The following is a 6000-nucleotide window of genomic DNA, read 5'->3' as shown; positions in this document are numbered from 1 at the left end:
AGAAATGAAAAAAAAAAAAAAAAAAACGACGACAACAACGCTTCCAATTTCAGTTGTCCATCCCCTCTAACAATTTGTCCATTCTTCCTTGAATTTATTCTAAATATCCACTTCCACAATACTAGAAGAAAGTTTGATCCAACAATCAATCACCCGCTTGCTGAATGCAAATTTACGCACATTTATCTTGCAACCACCCTTCCGCAATTTGAATTTATGCCTCCCTCATGGGTTTAGTTTGCGCAAGAGGCAGGATGCTATCAGCATTGAGCTTATATGAGCCCAATCTCTCTCGTTTACTCTCCGTGAGTGAGCCTAGACGTTAAACTTATGCGCATGTCCTGAGTTGCCTTTGGGAAAATTTAAATATCACAACAATTGTAAAGATTTTATAAATTTTTCCCAAAGAATGTTTAAAAACTTCCTTTTTTTTCCTGAAGGCATTTAGAAATGAACTCAGGAAATCTTTCTTACTACATGTATTGGTACGGTATACCAATAATACCGAATTTAACCTTCACTCTGGATTACTAGTGCGGCGAGAATGTCCAGCAAAGTAGATCGGTGTGATAGAGTGATGGTGCCACGTGTTATCATTTCTTCAACCGGTCATTGAGTTGGGTAATGCATTCTGCTGTAGGAATATTAATCGCATAAAAGTAAGTGAAATATTGCTTAGTATAATGCTAAATGAAATGATAGGTGCAAAGATTAGTACAATACACATTAAAGTTTAGCACGTAAACCATTATTTTTATAACTTGCTTTTTTAGTGTGGAAAACGTTTTTATCGTTGTTAGGTTACTGAAGGAATTTGCATTTAACCGCTTTTAATTGAATTTACATGATTGATTTTGCATAATATTTAATTAATAAAAAAGTTCTCGCCCAGTTCGCAAACATTGAAATAATAGTATAGACCACATTTCTGCAGCTGTTGAATGAAAACAATTTCAAAACTACAGTATATATATGTCGCCGGTTACTGTTTTGTGGTATTCTGCCAAATGTGTGGTGGTAATCGGATCAATTGATTGTTGATGAAATTAATCATTTTATTACTGCTCGCAGAATTAAAATAGTGCTTGTAATATTCTGCATATGCGTATGTGTTTCGTATAAATAGGATATTTAAATCCAAAGAGTATCTATCACGGACTTTCCCTTGTGAACTGCACATTTTCAGCACAATAGTTCGTTTGTGATGCTGGTATTTGCACATTGAAAATAATTTGTTAAGCTTAGTGGAATAGAAAAGTCTTGTTCACTTTGGAGGTGGTATGTGAAAATACTTTGGTTACCACCCTTATAAATCACGTTACTCAGCGTGACAGTGGAACAACAAACACAAAGATGGAGGTTACGTCCAGCACTTGAACCATTCTAATATACCAGCTAGAACATGAAAAATTTATTTCAAGATAAACCAGTAGTGCAGTTGCTTACATAAGCTGTGATTACAATTAGTCTATAAACTCTGTGATATTGAGAAACCTAACATCCAGAATGTCGTGTACTAAACCATTATTTTTTGCAGTACTTCTCACCCATTTTGGGTGAGAAGTACTGCAAAATGGATAGATCCCATCCAGTGTGGATGGGATCTATCCAGTTTTATTAAAGAAGGCAGCAAAGGGAGTAAACAAACCCTTAGCATTAATTATGAGAGCTTCTTTGGACTCAGGGGAGGTACCCACAGAATGGAGATGTGCAAATGTGACCCCAGTTTACAAAGGAGGATCAAAGAGCGACACAAGTAATTATAGACCTGTTTGTTTAACTTCTGTTCCAGGAAAATTAATGGAGGCACTGGTTAAAGAAGCACTGCAGGATTATCTAGACAAGACCAGTTATAGCTTGGACACAGCATGGTTTTGTTAAGGAAAAGTCTTGCCTGGCCAATTTGATTGGATGATGTGGTCACAAAGGAACTGAATGCAGGGAATAACTTTGATATCATATATTTGGATCTTAGAAAGGCTTTTGATACTGTTGCACATGGAAGACTGCTGCACAAATTGGAGCAGTGTGGCATTGGAGGCAAATTGCTGCTATGGATAAAGGGATGGTTGAGTGGGAAAAGACAGAGTGGTAATCAATGGACACTGCTCATTGTAGACTAATGTTATTAGTGGAGTCCCTCAGAGTTCAGTGTTCGGTCCATTGTTCTTTTCTGTATTTATAAATGATATTGATGATGGTATATCAAGCTTAATATCTAAGTTTGTAGACGATACGAAGGTTGGCAGGGTTGTTAAGGACACTAATGAGAGTAGACCGCTGCAACAGGATCTAGAAAAGTTGAGCAGATGGGCTGAGAGGTGGCAAATGAAGTTTAACATTGACAAATGTAAATTACTACATATGGGAAGCAGTAATCCCAGAGTAACGTATCAACTCTATGGTACTACACTGACAATGGTAGAGAATGAAAAGGACCTGGGGGTAATTGTGCAGACAAATATCAAGTTTTCTAAGCAGTGCAGACTTGTCTGTAAGAGTAGCTAATGGTGTCTTGTCTTGTCAATGATATACAGGAATTTTTCTAGAAGGGATAAGGAGGTGATTATCCCCTTGTATAAGGCAATGGTCAGGCCACACCTTGAGTACTGTATACAGGACTGGAGGCCTCATTTTAAGGATGTAGAGCTGTTGGAACAGGGACAGAGAAGGTCAACAAGATTAGTGAATGGAACAAAGGGTTGCTCTTACGAAGAAAGACTTGAGTTTTGCAAATTACAGTGTCCAGAGACTAGGCACCTGCGAGGTGATCTGATTGAGGTGTATAAAGCCTTGAATGGTTTGAGCATGCTCAATGCTGATGGTATTCTTCTCTTTCTCAGAATAATCACCTGAGAGGGCATAAATTCAAATTGAGGAAAGACAGTTGTAGGATAGATGTGCAGAAGCTTGCCTTTAGCCAGTGGGTAGTTGGTTGGTGGAACGGACTTCCATCCTTTGTTGTGGAAGTTGATAGCCTAAATAAATTTAAGGCTGAGCTGGACAGGTATTTGTAACGAACGGAGAAGTGAAATGGGAGCGTTTTTTTTTTTTTTTTTTTTTTGGCTAATTCTGCATAAGTTTGCTTTCTTGCGTCATATGCCTCTACTAATGCTAATAAGCTGTGATTACAATTAGTCTATAATCTGAAACTGATTTCTGTTGTTGTCTGTGGGGGATGAACCCAAATCATGATGTAGGCTCTTTTCCCTCAAGGCTATTGTCCATCAGCCAATGTAAAACAGCTGACATTGCTGCTGTGAAGGGTATATTGTATATATATATCACTTTTGTATACAATAAAGATTTTATATATGTAACAGATATGCACTAATATGGTTTTGGGCCACCTTGCTTTTAAAACAGCTTATATTTTACATGGAATAGATTCAAATAAATTTTGGAACTGTCTTAAGAGGAATATTGGACTTTTTTTCATGAAGGAACATTTCAAGTTTCCTGAGCGATGAAGATGTAGGAAATCTCACTTCTCCAAAATTCCCACAGTGGTGCAATAACATTTAAGGCTTGCAATTTTGCAGGCCATGGGAGATATTTAACTTCAGTTTCATGCTTTTCAAAAGAAGATTGGACACATCTGCCTGTGAGTATTGGAACATTATCTTGAAACATGATGTTGTTTGTGGGAAACAACGTTTGCACCATGGGATGAACCTGGTCACTCAAAATATTAAAGTAAACATTGATAATAATTTACCCACTCAGTGTGATGATAGGACCTAAAGAATACCACAGTATTGCTGCCCAAATCATTGTTGAACCTCCATGTTGATCGGTTGGCACAAGACAATGACTGTTTCCAACACCAGGGAGTTTACATTTGACATTAGCCCAACATAAACTCTTCCTGATGTTGGAAAAAGTTTGAATGATAATTCATCTCAAAATATAACATGATTCCAGTCTTCAAGTGTGGTTCTAACACCATTGCATCCTTTTTTCTGGCATTACCATCAGTAATGAGTCACTTGGCAATAGTGGCTCTGCCATAAATTTCAGCTTTATGAAGTTCTCACTGAACTGTTTTGTTAGAAACTGAATTTCTGAGACTTGCATTAAGTTTTTCAGTTATTTTTGAGGCAGCAGTAGTAGGAGTAGTGGCATGTGATGCAAGTGTATGAGCTTATGCAGCATCAGCCAAAAAAAAAAAAAAAAATCACACCATTCCCTCCAAATGCCTGTCCAGTTCCTCCTTAAATTTATTCAACCTATCAACTTCCACAACGACAGATGGACATTTGTTCCAGCAATTAACCACCCGCTGGCTAAAGGCAAATTTCCGCACATCTATTCTACATCTGTCCTTTCTTAATTTGAATTTATGCCCCCTTGGGTTCGTAATCTGAACAAGTGGAAGGATCCCATCAGAATTCAGCGTGCTGAACCCATTCAAGGCCTTATACACCTCAATCAGATCACTGCACAGGTGCCTAGTCTCCAGCCACTGCAATTTGCAGAACTTAAGCCTCTTTATAAGAGGATCCCTTCATTCCCCTCACGAATCTTGTTGCCCTTCTCTGTACACGCTAAAGTAAATCTACATCCTTCCTAAAATGAGGCCTCCAGACCTGTACTCAAGGCATGGCCTGACCATTGCTTTATACAGAGGGACAATCACCTCCTTCTCCCTGCTAGCAAAATTCCTATATATCATTGACAAAACCCCATGACCTGCTCTGGCAGCCTGTCTGCATTGCTCAGAAAACTTCATATCTGACTGCACAATTACTCCCAGGTCTTTTCATTTTCTACCACCTTAAGTGTAGTACCACACAGTTGGTACGTTTCTCTGGGGTTACTTCTACCCATATGCAGTACTTTGCATTTGTGAAGGTTAAACTTCAGTTGCCATTTCTTAGCCCATCTGCCCAAATTATCTAGATCCAGTTGCAGTAGCACACTGCCATTACTGTCATTAACAACCCTGCCAACCTTTGTATCATCTGCAAACTTCAACATTAAGCCTGATATACCTTCATCAATATCATTGATAAATAACAAAACAACAGTGGACCTAACACCGAACCCTGTAGGACACCACTAATAACATTAGTCCACGAAGAGCAGCACCCATTGATTACCACCCTCTGTCTTCTCCCACTTAACCATCCTTTTATCCATTGTAGCAACTTACCCTTAATACCATTCTGCTCCAATTTGTACAATAGTCTTCCATGCGCAACAGTGTCAAAAGCTTTCCTGAAATCCAAATATATGATATCAAAATTATTTTTTGTATCCAGTTCCTTTGTAACCACATCATAATATCCTATCAAATTTGTCAGACAAGACTTTCCCTTAACAAACCCATGCTGTGTCTGAATTATTGCTGTAGTCTTGTCTAGATGATCCTGCAATGCATCTTTAACCAGTGACTCCATTATTTTACCCGGAACAGAAGTTAAACTAACTGGTCTGTAATTACTCGTGTCACCCTTCGATCCCCATTTGTGAATTGGGGATACATTTGCACATCTCCAGTCCGTGGGAACCTCCCCTGAGTCCAAGGACGCTCTCATAAGTATTTTTATGATTTTGGCTTACAGTCCTTTTCATTGTCTCTCACCTTTGATTTTCTGCCAAAATTCATCCTATTCATACTTGGTGAATGCAGACATTACTTTCAAAATAGTTGCTCTGGATACAATAAACAAATTAGCAGTCTTAGTCACTGATGTACCTGCTAAATGTACACATTTGGCCGCTTTGGAATTCAGACAGGTCAGCCATTTTCTTCATATTCATTTTATATTACCCCAATTAATATCCGCTTTTATTGTCTTTCCTTCACAATACTACCGGCAAGGAACAAACAAACAAAAATTATCACTGTATGTTCATAACAACAGAATATGTCAATCAGTCATTAAAAAATTACTATGTTCATATCAACTGTTTTTCATTATTTTGTGCACTCCCTTGTAAGTAGGATATCCCAAATAAATATTGTAAATTGTAATACAAATTTTAACTTAAATA

The 6000-nt window shown here is 37.9% G+C and overlaps 1 protein-coding gene across 1 annotated transcript in view; it reads left to right on the top strand.

Annotated features, from left to right (window-relative positions):
- Window positions 1-456: 456 nt before the first annotated feature.
- The window catches only part of Stt3A (catalytic subunit 3A of the oligosaccharyltransferase complex), a 219209-nt gene continuing 213665 nt past the window's right edge, over window positions 457-6000 (top strand). Inside the window, exon 1 of the mRNA XM_090386700.1 lies at window positions 457-659. The gene's annotated coding sequence lies outside the window, so the exon portion shown is untranslated. The remainder of the gene's footprint in view (window positions 660-6000) is intronic.

This window comes from Mastigoproctus giganteus, chromosome 12 (genome assembly GCF_048544385.1).
Source record: "Mastigoproctus giganteus isolate SK-2022 chromosome 12, ASM4854438v1, whole genome shotgun sequence".
In the NCBI taxonomy this organism is placed as follows: Eukaryota; Metazoa; Arthropoda; class Arachnida; order Uropygi; family Thelyphonidae; genus Mastigoproctus; species Mastigoproctus giganteus.
This window is presented reverse-complemented; position numbering and strand designations above follow the sequence as displayed.